Raw genomic sequence first — 21,311 nt, forward strand, 5'->3', positions numbered from 1 at the left:
AAAACCCAAAAGCTTAAAGCACCTGGTATTCCCAGCCGGTCTCTCATCCAAGTACTAACCAGACCTAAGCGTGCTAAGATTCAGAGATTGGGCATTGACTCCTTTTTTTTGTTTTTTTTGCAAGGTTATTATGTAATTTGTGAAATTTTCCAAAAAGTTTAAAGCACCTGGTATTCCAAGGCAGTCTCCCATCCATGTGCTAACCAGGCCCAAACCTGCTAATATTCAGAGATCTGGCATTGACTCTATTTTTTGGCAAAATTATTTTATACTAAGTGAAAAATTTCCAAAAAGCTTACAGCACCTGGTATTCCCAGGCAGTCTTCAATCCAAGTACTAACCAGGCCCAAACCTGCTTAGCTTCCGAGATCAGACGAGATCGGGCATAGCCAGGTTGGTATGGCCGTAAGCGAAGACTGCCGCAAAGAGAGGGCTATTTAGAGATCATCCAATCTAATCGCCAGTACATTATATAAGTAGGAAAGAAAACCCAAAAGCTTAAAGCACCTGGTATTCCTAGCCGGTCTCTCATACAAGTACTAACCAGACTTAAGCCTGCTAAGATTCAGAGATTGGGCATTGACTCTTTTTTTTTTTTTTTGCAAGATTATTATATAATTTGTGAAATTTTCCAAAAAGCTTAAAGCACCTGGTATTCCCAGGCAGTCTCTCATCCAAGTACTAACCAGACCTAAGCCTGCTAAGATTCAGAGATTGGGCATTGACCTTTTTTTTTTTTTTGCAAGATTATTATATAATTTGTGAAATTTTCCAAAAAATTTAAAGCACCTGGTATTCCCAGGCAGTCTCCCATCCATGTACTAACCAGGCCCAAACCTGCTAATATTCAGAGATCGGGCATTGACTCTATTTTTTTTGGCAAAATTATTATATACTAAGTGAAAATTTTCCAAAAAGCTTACAGCACCTGGTATTCCCACGCGGTCTCCCATCCAAGTACTAACCAGGCCCAAACCTGCTTAGCTTCCGAGATCAGACGAGATCGGGCATAGCCAGGTTGGTATGGCCGTAAGCGAAGACTGCCGCAAAGAGAGGGCTATTTAGAGATCAGCCAATCTAATCGCCAGTACATTATATAAGTAGGAAAGAAAACCCAAAAGCTTAAAGCACCTGGTATTCCTAGCCGGTCTCTCATCCAAGTACTAACCAGACCTAAGCCTGCTAAGATTCAGAGATTGGGCATTGACTCTTTTTTTTTTTTTTTTGCAAAATTATTATATAATTTGTGAAATTTTCCAAAAAGTTTAAAGCACCTGGTATTCCCAGGCAGTCTCCCATCCATGTACTAACCAGGCCCAAACCTGCTAATATTCAGAAATCGGGCATTGACTCTATTTTTTGGCAAAATTATTATATACTAAGTGAACATTTTCCAAAAAGTTTAAAGCACCTGGTATTCCCAGGCAGTCTCCCATCCATGTACTAACCAGACCCAAACCTGCTAATATTCAGAGACCTGCATTGACTCTATTTTTTGGCAAAATTATTATATACTAAGTGAAAAATTTCCAAAAAGCTTACAGCACCTGGTATTCCCAGGCGGTCTCCCATCCAAGTACTAACCAGGCCCAAACCTGCTGAGCTTCCGAGATCAGACGAGATCGGGCATAGCCAGGTTGGTATGGCCGTAAGCGAAGACTGCCGCAAAGAGAGGGCTATTTAGAGATCAGCCAATCTAATCGCCAGTACATTATATGAGTAGGAAAGAAAACCCAAAAGCTTAAAGCACCTGGTATTCCTAGCCGGTCTCTCATCCAAGTACTAACCAGACCTAAGCCTGCTAAGATTCAGAGATTGGGCATTGACTCTTTTTTTTTTTTTTTTGCAAAATTATTATATAATTTGTGAAATTTTCCAAAAAGTTTAAAGCACCTGGTATTCCCAGGCAGTGTCCCATCCATGTACTAACCAGGCCCAAACCTGCTAATATTCAGAAATCGGGCATTGACTCTATTTTTTGGCAAAATTATTATATACTAAGTGAAAATTTTCCAAAAAGTTTAAAGCACCTGGTATTCCCAGGCAGTCTCCCATCCATGTACTAACCAGACCCAAACCTGCTAATATTCAGAGACCGGCATTGACTCTATTTTTTGGCAAAATTATTATATACTAAGTGAAAAATTTCCAAAAAGCTTACAGCACCTGGTATTCCCAGGCGGTCTCCCATCCAAGTACTAACCAGGCCCAAACCTGCTTAGCTTCCGAGATCAGACGAGATCGGGCATAGCCAGGTTGGTATGGCCGTAAGCGAAGACTGCCGCGAAGACTGCCGCAAAGAGAGGGCTATTTAGAGATCAGCCAATCTAATCGCCGGTACATTATATAAGTAGGAAATAAAACCCAAAAGCTTAAAGCACCTGGTATTCCTAGCCGGTCTCTCATCCAAGTACTAACCAGACCTAAGCCTGCTAAGATTCAGAGATTGGGCATCGACTCTTTTTTTTTTTTTTTTTTGCAAAATTATTATATAATTTGTGAAATTTTCCAAAAAGTTTAAAGCACCTGGTATTCCCAGGCAGTCTCCCATCCATGTACTAACCAGGCCCAAACCTGCTAATATTCAGAAATCGGGCATTGACTCTATTTTTTGGCAAAATTATTATATACTAAGTGAAAAATTTCCAAAAAGCTTACAGCACCTGGTATTCCCAGGCGGTCTCCCATCCAAGTACTAACCAGGCCCAAACCTGCTTAGCTTCCGAGATCAGACGAGATCGGGCATAGCCAGGTTGGTATGGCCGTAAGCAAAGACTGCCGCAAAGAGAGGGCTATTTAGAGATCAGCCAATCTAATCGCCAGTACATTATATAAGTAGGAAAGAAAACCCAAAAGCTTAAAGCACCTGGTATTCCTAGCCGGTCTCTCATCCAAGTACTAACCAGACCTAAGCCTGCTAAGATTCAGAGATTGGGCATTGACTCTTTTTTTTTTTGGCAAAATTATTATATAATTTGTGAAATTTTCCAAAAAGTTTAAAGCACCTGGTATTCCCAGGCAGTCTCCCATCCATGTACTAACCAGGCCCAAACCTGCTAATATTCAGAAATCGGGCATTGACTCTATTTTTTGGCAAAATTCTTATATACTAAGTGAAAATTTTCCAAAAAGTTTAAAGCACCTGGTATTCCCAGGCAGTCTCCCATCCATGTACTAACCAGACCCAAACCTGCTAATATTCAGAGACCGGCATTGACTCTATTTTTTGGCAAAATTATCATATACTAAGTGAAAAATTTCCAAAAAGCTTACAGCACCAGGTATTCCCAGGCGGTCTCCCATCCAAGTACTAACCAGGCCCAAACCTGCTTAGCTTCCGAGATCAGACGAGATCGGGCATAGCCAGGTTGGTATGGCCATAAGCGAAGACTGCCGCAAAGAGAGGGCTATTTAGAGATCATCCAATCTAATCGCCAGTACATTATATAAGTAGGAAAGAAAACCCAAAAGCTTAAAGCACCTGGTATTCCTAGCCGGTCTCTCATCCAAGTACTAACCAGACCTAAGCCTGCTAAGATTCAGAGATTGGGCATTGACTCTTTTTTTTTTTTTTTTGCAAAATTATTATATAATTTGTGAAATTTTCCAAAAAGTTTAAAGCACCTGGTATTCCCAGGCAGTCTCCCATCCATGTACTAACCAGGCCCAAACCTGCTAATATTCAGAAATCGGGCATTGACTCTATTTTTTGGCAAAATTATTATATACTAAGTGAAAATTTTCCAAAAAGTTTAAAGCACCTGGTATTCCCAGGCAGTCTCCCATCCATGTACTAACCAGACCCAAACCTGCTAATATTCAGAGACCTGCATTGACTCTATTTTTTGGCAAAATTATTATATACTAAGTGAAAAATTTCCAAAAAGCTTACAGCACCTGGTATTCCCATGCGGTCTCCCATCCAAGTACTAACCAGGCCCAAACCTGCTTAGCTTCCGAGATCAGACGAGATCGGGCATAGCCAGGTTGGTATGGCCGTAAGCGAAGACTGCCGCAAAGAGAGGGCTATTTAGAGATCAGCCAATCTAATCGCCAGTACATTATATGAGTAGGAAAGAAAACCCAAAAGCTTAAAGCACCTGGTATTCCTAGCCGGTCTCTCATCCAAGTACTAACCAGACCTAAGCCTGCTAAGATTCAGAGATTGGGCATCGACTCTTTTTTTTTTTTTTTTTTTGCAAAATTATTATATAATTTGTGAAATTTTCCAAAAAGTTTAAAGCACCTGGTATTCCCAGGCAGTCTCCCATCCATGTATTAACCAGGCCCAAACCTGCTAATATTCAGAAATCGGGCATTGACTCTATTTTTTGGGAAAATTATTATATACTAAGTGAAAATTTTCCAAAAAGTTTAAAGCACCTGGTATTCCCAGGCAGTCTCCCATCCATGTACTAACCAGACCCAAACCTGCTAATATTCAGAGACCGGCATTGACTCTATTTTTTGGCAAAATTATTATATACTAAGTGAAAAATTTCCAAAAAGCTTACAGCACCTGGTATTCCCAGGCGGTCTCCCATCCAAGTACTAACCAGGCCCAAACCTGCTTAGCTTCCGAGATCAGACGAGATCGGGCATAGCCAGGTTGGTATGGCCGTAAGCGAAGACTGCCGCGAAGACTGCCGCAAAGAGAGGGCTATTTAGAGATCAGCCAATCTAATCGCCAGTACATTATATAAGTAGGAAAGAAAACCCAAAAGCTTAAAGCACCTGGTATTCCTAGCCGGTCTCTCATCCAAGTACTAACCAGACCTAAGCCTGCTAAGATTCAGAGATTGGGCATTGACTCTTTTTTTTTTTTTTTTGCAAAATTATTATATAATTTGTGAAATTTTCCAAAAAGTTTAAAGCACCTGGTATTCCCAGGCAGTCTCCCATTCATGTACTAACCAGGCCCAAACCTGCTAATATTCAGAAATCGGGCATTGACTCTATTTTTTGGGAAAATTATTATATACTAAGTGAAAATTTTCCAAAAAGTTTAAAGCACCTGGTATTCCCAGGCAGTCTCCCATCCATGTACTAACCAGGCCCAAACCTGCTTAGCTTCCGAGATCAGACGAGATCGGGCATAGCCAGGTTGGTATGGCCGTAAGCGAAGACTGCCGCAAAGAGAGGGCTATTTAGAGATCAGCCAATCTAATCGCCAGTACATTATATAAGTAGATAAGAAAACCCAAAAGCTTAAAGCACCTGGTATTCCTAGCCGGTCTCACATCCAAGTACTAACCAGACCTAAGCCTGCTAAGATTCAGAGATTGGGCATCGACTCTTTTTTTTTGTTTGTTTTTGCAAAATTATTATATAATTTGTGAAATTTTCCAAAACGTTTAAAGCACCTGGTATTCCCAGGCAGTCTCCCATCCATGTACTAACCAGGCCCAAACCTGCTAATATTCAGAAATCGGGCATTGACTCTATTTTTTGGCAAAATTATTATATACTAAGTGAAAAATTTCCAAAAAGCTTACAGCACCTGGTATTCCCAGGCGGTCTCCCATCCAAGTACTAACCAGGCCCAAACCTGCTTAGCTTCCGAGATCAGACGAGATCGGGCATAGCCAGGTTGGTATGGCCGTAAGCAAAGACTGCCGCAAAGAGAGGGCTATTTAGAGATCAGCCAATCTAATCGCCAGTGCATTATATAAGTAGGAAAGAAAACCCAAAAGCTTAAAGCACCTGGTATTCCTAGCCGGTCTCTCATCCAAGTACTAACCAGACCTAAGTCTGCTAAGATTCAGAGATTGGGCATTGACTCTTTTTTTTTTTGGCAAAATTATTATATAATTTGTGAAATTTTCCAAAAAGTTTAAAGCACCTGGTATTCCCAGGCAGTCTCCCATCCATGTACTAACCAGGCCCAAACCTGCTAATATTCAGAAATCGGGCATTGACTCTATTTTTTGGCAAAATTCTTATATACTAAGTGAAAATTTTCCAAAAAGTTTAAAGCACCTGGTATTCCCAGGCAGTCTCCCATCCATGTACTAACCAGACCCAAACCTGCTAATATTCAGAGACCGGCATTGACTCTATTTTTTGGCAAAATTATCATATACTAAGTGAAAAATTTCCAAAAAGCTTACAGCACCAGGTATTCCCAGGCGGTCTCCCATCCAAGTACTAACCAGGCCCAAACCTGCTTAGCTTCCGAGATCAGACGAGATCGGGCATAGCCAGGTTGGTATGGCCGTAAGCGAAGACTGCCGCAAAGAGAGGGCTATTTAGAGATCATCCAATCTAATCGCCAGTACATTATATAAGTAGGAAAGAAAACCCAAAAGCTTAAAGCACCTGGTATTCCTAGCCGGTCTCTCATCCAAGTACTAACCAGACCTAAGCCTGCTAAGATTCAGAGATTGGGCATTGACTCTTTTTTTTTTTTTTTTGCAAAATTATTATATAATTTGTGAAATTTTCCAAAAAGTTTAAAGCACCTGGTATTCCCAGGCAGTCTCCCATCCATGTACTAACCAGGCCCAAACCTGCTAATATTCAGAAATCGGGCATTGACTCTATTTTTTGGCAAAATTATTATATACTAAGTGAAAATTTTCCAAAAAGTTTAAAGCACCTGGTATTCCCAGGCAGTCTCCCATCCATGTACTAACCAGACCCAAACCTGCTAATATTCAGAGACCTGCATTGACTCTATTTTTTGGCAAAATTATTATATACTAAGTGAAAAATTTCCAAAAAGCTTACAGCACCTGGTATTCCCATGCGGTCTCCCATCCAAGTACTAACCAGGCCCAAACCTGCTTAGCTTCCGAGATCAGACGAGATCGGGCATAGCCAGGTTGGTATGGCCGTAAGCGAAGACTGTCGCAAAGAGAGGGCTATTTAGAGATCAGCCAATCTAATCGCCAGTACATTATATGAGTAGGAAAGAAAACCCAAAAGCTTAAAGCACCTGGTATTCCTAGCCGGTCTCTCATCCAAGTACTAACCAGACCTAAGCCTGCTAAGATTCAGAGATTGGGCATCGACTCTTTTTTTTTTTTTTTTTTGCAAAATTATTATATAATTTGTGAAATTTTCCAAAAAGTTTAAAGCACCTGGTATTCCCAGGCAGTCTCCCATCCATGTATTAACCAGGCCCAAACCTGCTAATATTCAGAAATCGGGCATTGACTCTATTTTTTGGGAAAATTATTATATACTAAGTGAAAATTTTCCAAAAAGTTTAAAGCACCTGGTATTCCCAGGCAGTCTCCCATCCATGTACTAACCAGACCCAAACCTGCTAATATTCAGAGACCGGCATTGACTCTATTTTTTGGCAAAATTATTATATACTAAGTGAAAAATTTCCAAAAAGCTTACAGCACCTGGTATTCCCAGGCGGTCTCCCATCCAAGTACTAACCAGGCCCAAACCTGCTTAGCTTCCGAGATCAGACGAGATCGGGCATAGCCAGGTTGGTATGGCCGTAAGCGAAGACTGCCGCAAAAAGAGAGGGCTATTTAGAGATCAGCCAATCTAATCGCCAGTACATTATATAAGTAGGAAAGAAAACCCAAAAGCTTAAAGCACCTGGTATTCCTAGCCGGTCTCTCATCCAAGTACTAACCAGACCTAAGCCTGCTAAGATTCAGAGATTGGGCATTGACTCTTTTTTTTTTTTTTTTTTGCAAAATTATTATATAATTTGTGAAATTTTCCAAAAAGTTTAAAGCACCTGGTATTCCCAGGCAGTCTCCCATCCATGTACTAACCAGGCCCAAACCTGCTAATCTTCAGAAATCGGGCATTGACTCTATTTTTTTGGCAAAATTATTATATACTAAGTGAAAATTTTCCAAAAAGTTTAAAGCACCTGGTATTCCCAGGCAGTCTCCCATCCATGTACTAACCAGGCCCAAACCTGCTTAGCTTCCGAGATCAGACGAGATCGGGCATAGCCAGGTTGGTATGGCCGTAAGCGAAGACTGCCGCAAAGAGAGGGCTATTTAGAGATCAGCCAATCTAATCGCCAGTACATTATATAAGTAGGAAAGAAAACCCAAAAGCTTAAAGCACCTGGTATTCCTAGCCGGTCTCTCATCCAAGTACTAACCAGACCTAAGCCTGCTAAGATTCAGAGATTGGGCATCGACTCTTTTTTTTTTTTTTTTTTGCAAAATTATTATATAATTTGTGAAATTTTCCAAAAAGTTTAAAGCACCTGGTATTCCCAGGCAGTGTCCCATCCATGTACTAACCAGGCCCAAACCTGCTAATATTCAGAAATCGGGCATTGACTCTATTTTTTGGCAAAATTATTATATACTAAGTGAAAAATTTCCAAAAAGTTTAAAGCACCTGGTATTCCCAGGCAGTCTCCCATCCATGTACTAACCAGACCCAAACCTGCTAATATTCAGAGACCGGCATTGACTCTATTTTTTGGCAAAATTATTATATACTAAGTGAAAAATTTCCAAAAAGCTTACAGCACCTGGTATTCCCAGGCGGTCTCCCATCCAAGTACTAACCAGGCCCAAACCTGCTTAGCTTCCGAGATCAGACGAGATCGGGCATAGCCTTTTTTATTTCTTTTTTATTTATTTTTTTTCTCTTTTTTATTGAAATTCACAAATTTACAGTTCAATTTCAATTGTTCACATTAAACAACATAATCATTTCTTTTTTTTTTTTTTTTTTTTTTTTTTTTTTTTTCTTCAGAACATAATTTTTACCAGTTATACAAAACCTCTTTTCTCTCTCCTTCTTTTATGAATTTGTTTCCAGTTACAAAGAATTCCTTCACATCATCTCCCCCATATTTATAGCACATTTCAATATCTCTTGTCATTATTGCTTTGAACAAGTCTTTTATTTTGACTTTTCTCCCTTCAAAGTGTGCATAATTCCGTCTAAGTACAACAGCTAATCTGGCGTGGCTTAGAACATAATTGATAAACCAAAAGTCTATTGCTGTCGTCTTCTGAAACACTCCAAATAAAAATATTTTTCCCCATCCCTCCTCCAAATTCACATCATCAAAACAATTATTTTTTAATAGACTTTTTAAGAAAAAAAAAAAATCTTTTAATTCATCACATTGCAAAAAATAATGCAAAAAAGTCTCATGTTCCTTGTTACATACATCACACATCACATTATTAGCATTATTTATTTTGTTTAGTACTACATTTGTATAGATTCTATTGTGTCTTATTAAGAAGTCATTATTTTCACATTCTATAGTATTGTATTTTATGTCCATATTTGACCATATTTTCTTTACATCCAAGTCTTCAAACACCCTACTCCATACTTTTTCAGATGCTGGCACTTTTATTTGATCCATTATAAACAGGTCATAGACTTTCTTTACGCTAATGCTTTTTATATTATATATTTCCCCGTCTTTCATTATGTACATCTCAGGCAAATCCTGTTGTTTTTTCTTTACACAACTTTTTTCTATAACATTCACCCATTTCGATGGTAGACTTGCTTTAATTCTTTCATATATATTTTCCACCTTTACTCTGCTCTCCATGCCATCCAACTCACACACTGAGTCATATATACAGTTATTTCTAAGAAAACCTGGAATAACTTCATATATAATATCTTTCACTTGCCTTATTCCGGCTTCTAAGAATTTGGGCTCATACAATGTTTTATTGTTGTGTTTAAATTTATCATTTAAAAACAATGGCAAATTTATAAATGTGTGCACCTCTGTGCAATCATATTCTACTTTTGGCAGGAATTGCCTCCATGCCTCCATCACCTCCCTGTATATGTCTGGCATTCCCACAGTCATTGATTGCTTAAAGCCCATATACCACCCATACTCTCCCATTCTTCCAACATCATCAATGTATTTCTTTAAAAATTCTCTCCAACCAAACTCCCATCTTCCTTCCATATATTTTTTAACAGTTTTTATTCTTATTGCCAACTTTTTTGTTTCTAAATCAATCAGCTTTAGTCCACCTTCCTGTTTCCTCGCCACTAATGTTTTTTGTGCAATTTTCACTCCCTTCCCTTCCCATATAAAATCATGTACAATTTTATTTAACTCATTCATCACCCACTCAGGCATTTCAATTACACTCATTACATATACACATACCGACAGCATAAGATTATTAACCACAATAATTTTCCCTTTTATCCTTAATTTTCTTCCTTTCCATGCAATACAAACTGTTCTTATCTTATTTATCACTCCAGCCCATGTTATATCCCTTGCCTCCTTTGAATCTACCCCTAAATATACACCCAACACTTTCATGTACTTTTCCTCAACCCTCACACCTACATCAGATCTTTCTACTTCTCCTATATACATTATTTCAGATTTTTCTCTATTTATTTTCGCCCCTGATGCCTTTCCATATTTTTCCACCAACTCTAAAACCTTTCCCACACTGCTTATTTCCCTTACTGTCACTGTTGTGTCATCGGCATACTGGTTAATTATACACTTCCCTCCATATGGCAACTCAATTCCTCTTATTCTCTTGTCTCTCTTAATTAATGATGCCAAAGGTTCAACAGAAAGGGCGTATAACAAAGCGGATAGCGGGCAGCCTTGCCGCACTGACCTTCCCACATCAAATGTATCTGTCAATATTCCGTTCACCTTTACACAGCTTCTTGCACTTCCATACAATCTCCTCACCCATCCTACCATTCTCTCCCCAAAACCAAACTTTTCCAAGACCTTAAATAAAAACTTGTGTTCGACCCTATCAAAGGCCTTGTTCCAGTCTATCCCCAACACTATCCCACCCTTCCCATCCCTCTTCATATACTCAATCACATCTCTGATTGTTCCAATTGTATCTGCTATATCTCTTCCAGGAATGCTGTAGCTTTGTGTTGGCTGAATAATATCTCCGATTACTCTTTTCATCCTGTTTGCCAAAACTTTGGTGAGTATTTTGTAGTCTGTGTTTAACAAGCTAATCGGCCTATAATTTTCTAAATCTAATTTATTCCCCTTCTTAAAAACTAGTGTTATCACTCCCTCTACCATTTTACTCTGTATTATTTCTGTTCTCTCCATTCCTTTATATACTTCCACTAAAATTGGTGCTACATCATTTTTATATAATTTGTACCATTCTGTCCCTATCCCATCACTTCCTGGGCTTTTCCCACTTCTTAAACCTTCTATTGCAGCTATAACCTCTTCTTCCTCTATCTCTCTATCACACCATCCCTTTTCTTCTTCCCCTAGCTCCCTCTCTACACACTTCAATACTTCCTCTATACTTGCCTCATCCACACATCCTCTCATATACAACTCACCATAAAACTCTTGCACCCTCTCCAATATATCTACATAGTCTGTTATTATCTCTCTCTTTTTTGAATATATTTCATGGATATATGTCTTACCTTGCCTTCTATTTTCTAAACCCAGGAAATACCCTGTGCACTTTTCTCCTTCCAGTGCATATTTCGCCTTACTTCTTAAAATTGCTCCTTTGCATTTTTCTTTCTCATATCTCTCTAACCTCATATTTGCTTCTATATACTTTTCCATGCAATATCCTTCTTCATCATCTACTCTGCTGAGTTCTATCCTCACTTGCTCTCTAAGCTCCCTTTCCTCTTTCATCATCCTCTCTTTTCTTTTCTTACTATACCTTATGCTTAAAGCTTTAATTTCATTTTTTACCTCCTCCCATCTCTTACCAATGTCATTATTAAATTCATCTTCCTCCAAGCATTCCTCCAACCACTGATTTTCCTGAAGTAGTAACACTTTCATCTGTTGTCTATACTCCTCTTCTTCAATATACACTGCATTTAGTATCCACATCCCTCCACCCACCTCTCTCCTTCCGACTTTGATCCTAAATCTAACCCCATCATGATCACTAAAGTTATTCTGCTGATGTCTTATTTCATCAATGTATTATGGTATCTCTCTGCACTATCACTAAATCAATCCTACTCTGCTTTAATATCCCTTCTCTCATCTGCCTCCTTGTGAACTCTCTCTTCTCCGGATTCTCATGTCTCCATACATCAAGTAATCCCTTATCCCTCATTACTTCCATTAACATTAATCTTGATTTTTCCCACCTGAAACTCCCTCCTTTCCCAACATCCAATCTACTACATATAATGTTAAAGTCGCCTACTATTATGCACCTTCCAACAATTAGATCCCTTAGCTCCTCAATACAACATCTCTTATCATTTTCCACGTTGGGAACATATATATTAATTAATCTGAATTCAATACCTCTGAATTTAAATTCTATAACTAAAATTCTCCCTATCTGATCTCTGTACACCTGCCTTACATTTTCAATCCTATCTTTTTTAATCATTATCGCTACACCCCTTGCATTTTTTGCACCATTATTAAAGTATATATCTCCCTTCCATAAATCCTTTACTTCTCTCACTTTTTCATCATCCCAATTCGTTTCTTGAATACAAATTATATCACTCCTATATGTAAATTTTAATTCCTTCAACTTGTTAATATTCCTTAACCCATTTGCATTTACTGAAGTTACAGAAACCATGCCAGCAAACCAAAGAAAAAATTATATATATATATTTCTTTTTTAACCCAAAACATATAATACCATTATAGAATTCATGTACCAGAGCGTTGTTCTTTTATCAGTTCAATTCTGTCCTTATCTCTCTCCGCCTTTCTTTTGACAGTCAGTTTTTGTAGTGTTGTCTGCATTCGTTGAGGAATCTTACTTTCTTTCCTTTGAGGTACTGCTTGTTGCTCTACTTTTTTCTCTTGTTTAGTTCCCAGTAGCTTTACATCCTCTTCATACTCTTCCTCCTCTTCGTCTTGTTCATCTTGCTTCTCCTCCTCTTCTTCCTCCTCCTCCCTCCTTTCTCCATCATCGGCCTCCTCACCAGCTGTTCCAGCTCTCTGTCCCCTTACAGCTCCATCCTGTCCATTACCACTTTCTCTTCCATCTTTTGTAACCTCCATGTCATCCTCGCTCACTGTGCTTTGCTTCTCTGTTTGATCGTCCTCCCTCCTCTCATCGTCTTCACTTTGCTCACCCTCCTCCTCTATTACTCTCTCTGTTTGCTCTCCACACTCCCTTGCATAGTGGCCTACCTTGCCACATGAAAAACATTTAAACTCTGGGCATTCTCGAAATAAATGTCCTGTTTTAATGCACAACCTGCATACACGCACCTGCCTGTCGTGTATGACACGAAAGTACTCTGTGCCTCTTAATGTTTCAAACCTGGTTGAATATGGGAGTGAGCGAACTTCATCAGTGAACCGGACTTTTAAAAAGCTCGTTCCATCTAAAATATCAGTTCCTGGCCATACCCGGCGCTTAATGGCAGACAGTGGTTTAACTCCCCATTCTTCCAGCTTTGCAAAAATCATCTGATCTTCCAAATAAACTGGCAGGTTAATAAATGACACTACCATTTCATTGTTCACAATGTCTCTGGCGTGCACCATTGCTCCTTTTACTCTAACACCGTCCATCAGTTTACTCTTTGCCATATCATCCTTCATTGTAAGTTCGTATGACCTTTCTCCTCTCACTCTGCATCCCACCACTTCTCCACACTCCTTCTTTACACCTCTTAATAAGTCCATCATAGAGATTTTTTCTGTTCCTGCCACTTCAACTTCCACAGTCAACTCTTTGGAATATTTCTCATGGTGTTCTCCACATACTTCTTTTCTGATATTCCTCCTTTCATCGCTTGCATTCATGGAAGATTGATGTCCTTTTCCGCTGTCATTATCCATGCTTTGTCCATTGTTTGCTTGTCCGTCTTTCATTTTGAGTTCTTTGTTTGCTGCCATGCTTTCTATTTCCATCACAGAAATAAAACTGTATTTGATGGTCCCCCAAACAGCAAAGGCTGCTGGGGGAACACTTTAGACACAAAATAAACTTTAACTTTTGAAAACAAAGGTTATTTCAAAAATAAAAACGAATTTAAATACTGTTTTAGATGTAAAGATTCTCTGTTTGCTCTTTCAGCTACTCACTTCCTGGACTGTACCACTATCGGGCATAGCCAGGTTGGTATGGCCGTAAGCAAAGACTGCCGCAAAGAGAGGGCTATTTAGAGATCAGCCAATCTAATCGCCAGTACATTATATAAGTAAGAAAGAAAACCCAAAAGCTTAAAGTACCTGGCATTCCTAGCCGGTCTCTCATCCAAGTACTAACCAGACCTAATCCTGCTAAGATTCAGAGATTGGGCATTGACTCTTTTTTTTTTTTTTTTTTTTTTTTTTTTTTGCAAAATTATTATATAATTTGTGAAATTTTCCAAAAAGTTTAAAGCACCTGGTATTCCCAGGCAGTCTCCCATCCATGTACTAACCAGACCCAAACCTGCTAATATTCAGAGACCGGCATTGACTCTATTTTTTGGCAAAATTATTATATACTAAGTGAAAAATTTCCAAAAAGCTTACAGCACCTTGTATTCCCAGGCGGTCTCCCATCCAAGTACTAACCAGGCCCAAACCTGCTTAGCTTCCGAGATCAGACGAGATCGGGCATAGCCAGGTTGGTATGGCCGTAAGCGAAGACTGCCGCAAAGAGAGGGCTATTTAGAGATCAGCCAATCTAATCGCCAGTACATTATATAAGTAGGAAAGAAAACCCAAAAGCTTAAAGCACCTGGTATTCCTAGCCGGTCTCTCATCCAAGTACTAACCAGACCTAAGCCTGCTAAGATTCAGAGATTGGGCATTGACTCCTTTTTTTTTTTTTTTTTTTTTGCAAAATTATTATATAATTTGTGAAATTTTCCAAAAAGCTTAAAGCACCTGGTATTCCCAGGCAGTCTCTCATCCAAGTACTAACCAGACATAAGCCTGCTAAGATTCAGAGATTGGGCATTGACCTTTTTTTTTTTTTTTTGCAAGATTATTATATAATTTGTGAAATTTTCCAAAAAGTTTAAAGCACCTGGTATTCCCAGGCAGTCTCCCATCCATGTACTAACCAGGCCCAAACCTGCTAATATTCAGAGATCGGGCATTGACTCTATTGTTTGGCCAAATTATTATATACTAGGTGAAAAATTTCCAAAAAGCTTACAGCACCTGGTATTCCCAGGCGGTCTCCCATCCATGTACTAACCAAGCCCAAAACTGCTAATATTCAGAGATCGGGCATTGACTCTATTTTTTGGCAAAATTATTATATACTAAGTGAAAAATTTCCAAAAAGCTTACAGCACCTGGTATTCCCAGGCGGTCTCCCATCCAAGTACTAACCAGGCCCAAACCTGCTTAGCGTCTGAGATCAGACGAGATCGGGCATAGCCAGGTTGGTATGGCCGTAAGTGAAGACTGCTGCAAAGAGAGGGCTATTTAGAGATCATCCAATCTAATCGCCAGTACATTATATAAGTAGGAAAGAAAACCCAAAAGCTTAAAGCACCTGGTATTCCCAGCCGGTCTCTCATCCAAGTACTAACCAGACCTAAGCCTGCTAAGATTCAGAGATTGGGCATTGACTCCTTTTTTTTTTTTTTTTTTGCAAGATTATTATGTAATTTGTGAAATTTTCCAAAAAGTTTAAAGCACCTGGTATTCCAAGGCAGTCTCCCATCCATGTACTAACCAGGCCCAAACCTGCTAAGATTCAGAGATTGGGCATTGACTCTTTTTTTTGCAAAATTATTATATAATTTGTGAAATTTTCCAAAAAGCTTAAAGCACCTGGTATTCCCAGGCAGTCTCTCATCCAAGTACTAACCAGACCTAAGCCTGCTAAGATTCAGAGATTGGGCATTGACTCTTTTTTTTTTTTTTTTTTGCAAGATTATTATATAATTTGTGAAATTTTCCAAAAAGTTTAACCCTTTCGAGTCGATTAACGCATATATGCGTTTTGAGTCATTTTCACCTGATAACCCCGAAAAGAACTTAAATTAAACTCTCAGTTTTAATCGTACAGATAAGAGCAATACATCAATCGAATCTGTAAAGGGTCTAATTTTTTTTGGATACAGACATAATAACAAAAAACCTTTGTGCACTCATAAAATAAATATAACAAACAAGGTGCGCTGTCTACAGTCTTTGTCTCCGCTGATCGTCATGTACAAACATTTCATTAAAATGAACTGTAACTCCGTGAATACTCAACGAAGAGACATGAGAGAGATATCTATAGAAAGCCTGGAATGTCTACTTTTAAACTAAACAAGTGCTGCCGAAAACAAATATTCTGAGATAAAGTAATCCATATGAAAACAACGCAATGTCTGTTTTTCATATCTCCGCTCATTATATCTAATGTGACCACGCCCCCGCGCTTTAGCGCTATTCAGATTCAAACTGAAGCGCGCGGCTTGAATACGCCCACACAGAAGAAAAAGCAGCCAGACTATTCTTCAAGTTTTTATTTTATTTTACTGTTTGCTTCGCGATGAGAGGACTAAGACATAATTCACCCCAAAAAGATGTGATGTGGTTGAGGATTTGAGAAATGGATTTCCTCAGAAAAAAGAATGAAGCACTTTATTCAGCAGAGATCATAAACATGAGTAAGTCTCTTTTTATTTATTTGTACTAGTTTTCACATAACGTGTAAACATTTTACTAGTTAGACTTTTTCCAAATACTTTTTCCAAACTATAATTCCTGACTAAATGTATAATCAAGTGAAACATTATGAAGTTTCAATAACAATATACAATACTATACCATTCAAAAGCTTGATGTAAATAATATAAATGTGACAAATAGAGATAACTCTAACAAATGTAAAAACAATGCAGTTCTTTCGATTTATTCCCCCTAAAAAAACCTGAAAAATATTATCAGCTCTTTTCAACATTAATAATAATAATAATAATAATAATGATGATAATAATAAATGGGGTTTATTTGGTAGAAAATAAGATTGTTAAAAGGATTTCTGAAGGATTGTGTGACTAGAGAAAGGATGCCAAAAAATTTGAAAGTCAGCTTTGATTGTTCCTAATAAACTGTTTAACTGCTCCCCCAAGTGGATATTAAATTATGTTGTGGGATAATTAAATATATTCTTAATAAACTACAAACATAAAATTATATACTTTTATTTTGTTCTCACATTCTTTCTTGTAAGTCCTCCCTCACAGTGGCACAGTTGAATGGGAGGCTCATTATGCAGCTCATTATGCAGGCCTTTGTCTTCTCAGGTGTAAATCACAATGATATTCATGATAGTTGACGCCTACTCGCATATGACTTTTACCAACAAAAAGTGTTTTAGAAAATTTAAATCAATATATTGTTTTCTGTGAGTGAGTGAACAAGATGATTTTCACATCATTCAGAAAGAAAAATTCTAGGCTACAAGCTCCAGTTCTCAACTTTTCCGGCAACCAATTTTATGTATGTGTTTTATTGCCTTATTCAAGTGATTTAACATTTTTAGTTTTTCACTAACCATGCATAACATTTTTTTTCTCAAAAATACAATCATGTACATGCATGCATTTCACATATTATTATAGCCCAGTTTGTGCTGATTACAGTGATATTAGACTTTACCCATTTAGATATTTATAAGAAACTGAAAAAAGCACAAATGTCAGGGGATGACAAAACTTCTCAAGGCCCCAAAAATACCCTTAGACTCCAGAGGGTTAAAGCACCTGGTATTCCCAGGCAGTCTCCCATCCATGTACTAACCAGGCCCAAACCTGCTAATATTCAGAGATCAGGCATTGACTCTATTGTTTGGTCAAACTATTATATACTAAGTGAAAAATTTCCAAAAAGCTTACAGCACCTGGTATTCCCAGGCGGTCTCCCATCCAAGTACTAACCAGTCCCAAACCTGCTTAGCTTCCAAGATCAGACGAGATCAGGCATAGCCAGGTTGGTATGGCCATAAGCAAAGACTGCCGCAAAGAGAGGGCTATTTAGAGATCAGCCAATCTAATCGCCAGTACATTATATAAGTAAAAAAGAAAACCCAAAAGCTTAAAGTACCTGGCATTCCTAGCCGGTCTCTCATCCAAGTACTAACCAGACCTAATCCTGCTAAGATTCAGAGATTGGGCATTGACTCTTTTTTTTTTTTTTTGCAAAATTATTATATAATTTGTGAAATTTTCCAAAAAGCTTAAAGCACCTGGTATTCCCAGGCAGTCTCTCATCCAAGTACTAACCAGACCTAAGCCTGCTAAGATTCAGAGATTGGGCATTGACCTTTTTTTTTTTTTTTTGCAAGATTATTATATAATTTGTGAAATTTTCCAAAAAGTTTAAAGCACCTGGTATTCCCAGGCAGTCTCCCATCCATGTACTAACCAGGCCCAAACCTGCTAATATTCAGAGATCAGGCATTGACTCTATTGTTTGGCCAAACTATTATATACTAAGTGAAAAATTTCCAAAAAGTTTAAAGCACCTGGTATTCCCAGGCGGTCTCCCATCCAAGTACTAACCAGGCCCAAACCTGCTTAGCTTCCGAGATCAGACAAGATCAGGCATAGCCAGGTTGGTATGGCCGTAAGCAAAGACTGCCGCAAAGAGAGGGCTATTTAGAGATCAGCCAATCTAATCGCCAGTACATTATATAAGTAAAAAAGAAAACCCAAAAGCTTAAAGTACCTGGCATTCCTAGCCGGTCTCTCATCCAAGTACTAACCAGACCTAATCCTGCTAAGATTCAGAGATTGGGCATTGACTCTTTTTTTTTTTTTTTTTGCAAGATTATTATATAATTTGTGAAATTTTCCAAAAAGTTTAAAGCACCTGGTATTCCCAGGCAGTCTCCCATCCATGTACTAACCAGGCCCAAACCTGCTAATATTCAGAGATCGGGCATTGACCCTATTTTTTGGCAAAATTATTATATACTAAGTGAAAAATTTCCAAAAAGCTTACAGCACCTGGTATTCCCAGGCGGTCTCCAATCCAAGTACTAACCAGGCCCAAACCTGCTTAGCTTCCGAGATCAGACGAGATCAGGCATAGCCAGGTTGGTATGGCCGTAAGCAAAGACTGCCGCAAAGAGAGGGCTATTTAGAGATCAGCCAATCTAATCGCCAGTACATTATATAAGTAAAAAAGAAAACCCAAAAGCTTAAAGTACCTGGCATTCCTAGCCGGTCTCTCATCCAAGTACTAACCAGACCTAATCCTGCTAAGATTCAGAGATTGGGCATTGACTCTTTTTTTTTTTTTTTTTTTTGCAAAATTATTATATAATTTGTGAAATTTTCCAAAAAGCTTAAAGCACCTGGTATTCCCAGGCAGTCTCTCATCCAAGTACTAACCAGACCTAAGCCTGCTAAGATTCAGAGATTGGGCATTGACCTTTTTTTTTTTTTTTTGCAAGATTATTATATAATTTGTGAAATTTTCCAAAAAGTTTAAAGCACCTGGTATTCCCAGGCAGTCTCCCATCCATGTACTAACCAGGCCCAAACCTGCTAATATTCAGAGATCGGGCATTGATTCTATTGTTTGGCCAAATTATTATATACTAGGTGAAAAATTTCCAAAAAGCTTACAGCACCTGGTATTCCCAGGCGGTCTCCCATCCAAGTACTAACCAGGCCCAAACCTGCTTAGCTTCCGAGGTCAGACGAGATCGGGCATAGCCAGGTTGGTATGGCCGTAAGCGAAGACTGCCGCAAAGAGAGGGCTATTTAGAGATCAGCCAATCTAATCGCCAGTACATTATATAAGTAGGAAAGAAAAGCCAAAAGCTTAAAGCACCTGGTATTCCTAGCCGGTCTCTCATCCAAGTACTAACCACACCTAAGCCTGCTAAGATTCAGAGATTGGGCATTGACTCTTTTTTTTTTTTTTTTTTTTGCAAAATTATTATATAATTTGTGAAATTTTCCAAAAAGCTTAAAGCACCTGGTATTCCCAGGCAGTCTCTCATCCAAGTACTAACCAGACCTAAGCCTGCTAAGATTCAGAGATTGGGCATTGACTCTTTTTTTTTTTTTTTTTTGCAAGATTATTATATAATTTGTGAAATTTTCCAAAAAGTTTAAAGCACCTGGTATTCCCAGGCAGTCTCCCATCCATGTACTAACCAGGCCCAAACCTGCTAATATTCAGAGATCAGGCATTGACTCTATTGTTTGGCCAAACTATTATATACTAAGTGAAAAATTTCCAAAAAGCTTACAGCACCTGGTATTCCCAGGCGGTCTCCCATCCAAGTACTAACCAGTCCCAAACCTGCTTAGCTTCCAAGATCAGACGAGATCAGGCATAGCCAGGTTGGTATGGCCATAAGCAAAGACTGCCGCAAAGAGAGGGCTATTTAGAGATCAGCCAATCTAATCGCCAGTACATTATATAAGTAAAAAAGAAAACCCAAAAGCTTAAAGTACCTGGCATTCCTAGCCGGTCTCTCATCCAAGTACTAACCAGACCTAATCCTGCTAAGATTCAGAGATTGGGCATTGACTCTTTTTTTTTTTTTTTGCAAAATTATTATATAATTTGTGAAATTTTCCAAAAAGCTTAAAGCACCTGGTATTCCCAGGCAGTCTCTCATCCAAGTACTAACCAGACCTAAGCCTGCTAAGATTCAGAGATTGGGCATTGACCTTTTTTTTTTTTTTTGCAAGATTATTATATAATTTGTGAAATTTTCCAAAAAGTTTAAAGCACCTGGTATTCCCAGGCAGTCTCCCATCCATGTACTAACCAGGCCCAAACCTGCTAATATTCAGAGATCAGGCATTGACTCTATTGTTTGGCCAAACTATTATATACTAAGTGAAAAATTTCCAAAAAGTTTAAAGCACCTGGTATTCCCAGGCGGTCTCCCATCCAAGTACTAACCAGGCCCAAACCTGCTTAGCTTCCGAGATCAGACAAGATCAGGCATAGCCAGGTTGGTATGGCCGTAAGCAAAGACTGCCGCAAAGAGAGGGCTATTTAGAGATCAGCCAATCTAATCGCCAGTACATTATATAAGTAAAAAAGAAAACCCAAAAGCTTAAAGTACCTGGCATTCCTAGCCGGTCTCTCATCCAAGTACTAACCAGACCTAATCCTGCTAAGATTCAGAGATTGGGCATTGACTCTTTTTTTTTTTTTTTTGCAAGATTATTATATAATTTGTGAAATTTTCCAAAAAGTTTAAAGCACCTGGTATTCCCAGGCAGTCTCCCATCCATGTACTAACCAGGCCCAAACCTGCTAATATTCAGAGATCGGGCATTGACCCTATTTTTTGGCAAAATTATTATATACTAAGTGAAAAATTTCCAAAAAGCTTACAGCACCTGGTATTCCCAGGCGGTCTCCAATCCAAGTACTAACCAGGCCCAAACCTGCTTAGCTTCCGAGATCAGACGAGATCAGGCATAGCCAGGTTGGTATG

At 38.6% G+C, this 21,311-nt stretch overlaps 23 non-coding genes across 23 annotated transcripts in view; all 23 read right to left on the reverse strand.

The window, feature by feature from the left end:
* Window positions 1-292: 292 nt before the first annotated feature.
* On the reverse strand, window positions 293-411 carry LOC127947577 (5S ribosomal RNA). Its single transcript, XR_008151374.1, has one exon. It is a non-coding gene; the product is annotated as a 5S ribosomal RNA (ribosomal RNA).
* A 505-nt stretch (window positions 412-916) lies between these two features.
* On the reverse strand, window positions 917-1,035 carry LOC127947903 (5S ribosomal RNA). Its single transcript, XR_008151653.1, has one exon. It is a non-coding gene; the product is annotated as a 5S ribosomal RNA (ribosomal RNA).
* A 500-nt stretch (window positions 1,036-1,535) lies between these two features.
* LOC127948238 (5S ribosomal RNA) lies at window positions 1,536-1,654 on the reverse strand. Its single transcript, XR_008151981.1, has one exon. It is a non-coding gene; the product is annotated as a 5S ribosomal RNA (ribosomal RNA).
* A 500-nt stretch (window positions 1,655-2,154) lies between these two features.
* LOC127947878 (5S ribosomal RNA) lies at window positions 2,155-2,273 on the reverse strand. The gene has a single exon (XR_008151629.1). It is a non-coding gene; the product is annotated as a 5S ribosomal RNA (ribosomal RNA).
* A 378-nt stretch (window positions 2,274-2,651) lies between these two features.
* Window positions 2,652-2,770, reverse strand: LOC127947879 (5S ribosomal RNA). Its single transcript, XR_008151630.1, has one exon. It is a non-coding gene; the product is annotated as a 5S ribosomal RNA (ribosomal RNA).
* Window positions 2,771-3,266: 496 nt separating this feature from the next.
* Window positions 3,267-3,385, reverse strand: LOC127947914 (5S ribosomal RNA). Its single transcript, XR_008151663.1, has one exon. It is a non-coding gene; the product is annotated as a 5S ribosomal RNA (ribosomal RNA).
* A 500-nt stretch (window positions 3,386-3,885) lies between these two features.
* Window positions 3,886-4,004, reverse strand: LOC127947898 (5S ribosomal RNA). The gene has a single exon (XR_008151648.1). It is a non-coding gene; the product is annotated as a 5S ribosomal RNA (ribosomal RNA).
* A 503-nt stretch (window positions 4,005-4,507) lies between these two features.
* On the reverse strand, window positions 4,508-4,626 carry LOC127947880 (5S ribosomal RNA). Its single transcript, XR_008151631.1, has one exon. It is a non-coding gene; the product is annotated as a 5S ribosomal RNA (ribosomal RNA).
* A 376-nt stretch (window positions 4,627-5,002) lies between these two features.
* On the reverse strand, window positions 5,003-5,121 carry LOC127947755 (5S ribosomal RNA). The gene has a single exon (XR_008151547.1). It is a non-coding gene; the product is annotated as a 5S ribosomal RNA (ribosomal RNA).
* A 367-nt stretch (window positions 5,122-5,488) lies between these two features.
* On the reverse strand, window positions 5,489-5,607 carry LOC127947881 (5S ribosomal RNA). The gene has a single exon (XR_008151632.1). It is a non-coding gene; the product is annotated as a 5S ribosomal RNA (ribosomal RNA).
* A 496-nt stretch (window positions 5,608-6,103) lies between these two features.
* LOC127947883 (5S ribosomal RNA) lies at window positions 6,104-6,222 on the reverse strand. The gene has a single exon (XR_008151634.1). It is a non-coding gene; the product is annotated as a 5S ribosomal RNA (ribosomal RNA).
* A 500-nt stretch (window positions 6,223-6,722) lies between these two features.
* On the reverse strand, window positions 6,723-6,841 carry LOC127947899 (5S ribosomal RNA). Its single transcript, XR_008151649.1, has one exon. It is a non-coding gene; the product is annotated as a 5S ribosomal RNA (ribosomal RNA).
* Window positions 6,842-7,343: 502 nt separating this feature from the next.
* LOC127947882 (5S ribosomal RNA) lies at window positions 7,344-7,462 on the reverse strand. The gene has a single exon (XR_008151633.1). It is a non-coding gene; the product is annotated as a 5S ribosomal RNA (ribosomal RNA).
* A 369-nt stretch (window positions 7,463-7,831) lies between these two features.
* On the reverse strand, window positions 7,832-7,950 carry LOC127947756 (5S ribosomal RNA). The gene has a single exon (XR_008151548.1). It is a non-coding gene; the product is annotated as a 5S ribosomal RNA (ribosomal RNA).
* Window positions 7,951-14,409: 6,459 nt separating this feature from the next.
* Window positions 14,410-14,528, reverse strand: LOC127948284 (5S ribosomal RNA). The gene has a single exon (XR_008152027.1). It is a non-coding gene; the product is annotated as a 5S ribosomal RNA (ribosomal RNA).
* A 649-nt stretch (window positions 14,529-15,177) lies between these two features.
* Window positions 15,178-15,296, reverse strand: LOC127947620 (5S ribosomal RNA). Its single transcript, XR_008151416.1, has one exon. It is a non-coding gene; the product is annotated as a 5S ribosomal RNA (ribosomal RNA).
* A 2,430-nt stretch (window positions 15,297-17,726) lies between these two features.
* Window positions 17,727-17,845, reverse strand: LOC127947688 (5S ribosomal RNA). The gene has a single exon (XR_008151482.1). It is a non-coding gene; the product is annotated as a 5S ribosomal RNA (ribosomal RNA).
* A 505-nt stretch (window positions 17,846-18,350) lies between these two features.
* Window positions 18,351-18,469, reverse strand: LOC127947753 (5S ribosomal RNA). The gene has a single exon (XR_008151545.1). It is a non-coding gene; the product is annotated as a 5S ribosomal RNA (ribosomal RNA).
* A 365-nt stretch (window positions 18,470-18,834) lies between these two features.
* Window positions 18,835-18,953, reverse strand: LOC127947581 (5S ribosomal RNA). Its single transcript, XR_008151378.1, has one exon. It is a non-coding gene; the product is annotated as a 5S ribosomal RNA (ribosomal RNA).
* Window positions 18,954-19,463: 510 nt separating this feature from the next.
* LOC127947908 (5S ribosomal RNA) lies at window positions 19,464-19,582 on the reverse strand. The gene has a single exon (XR_008151658.1). It is a non-coding gene; the product is annotated as a 5S ribosomal RNA (ribosomal RNA).
* A 513-nt stretch (window positions 19,583-20,095) lies between these two features.
* On the reverse strand, window positions 20,096-20,214 carry LOC127947689 (5S ribosomal RNA). The gene has a single exon (XR_008151483.1). It is a non-coding gene; the product is annotated as a 5S ribosomal RNA (ribosomal RNA).
* Window positions 20,215-20,718: 504 nt separating this feature from the next.
* Window positions 20,719-20,837, reverse strand: LOC127947754 (5S ribosomal RNA). The gene has a single exon (XR_008151546.1). It is a non-coding gene; the product is annotated as a 5S ribosomal RNA (ribosomal RNA).
* Window positions 20,838-21,201: 364 nt separating this feature from the next.
* Window positions 21,202-21,311, reverse strand: part of LOC127947582 (5S ribosomal RNA) — a 119-nt gene continuing 9 nt past the window's right edge. Inside the window, exon 1 of the ribosomal RNA XR_008151379.1 lies at window positions 21,202-21,311. This exon is cut by the window's right edge and continues 9 nt beyond it. This is a non-coding gene — a ribosomal RNA (5S ribosomal RNA).

The sequence above is a fragment of the Carassius gibelio genome, chromosome A25 (genome assembly GCF_023724105.1).
Source record: "Carassius gibelio isolate Cgi1373 ecotype wild population from Czech Republic chromosome A25, carGib1.2-hapl.c, whole genome shotgun sequence".
Classification (NCBI taxonomy): domain Eukaryota; kingdom Metazoa; phylum Chordata; class Actinopteri; order Cypriniformes; family Cyprinidae; genus Carassius; species Carassius gibelio.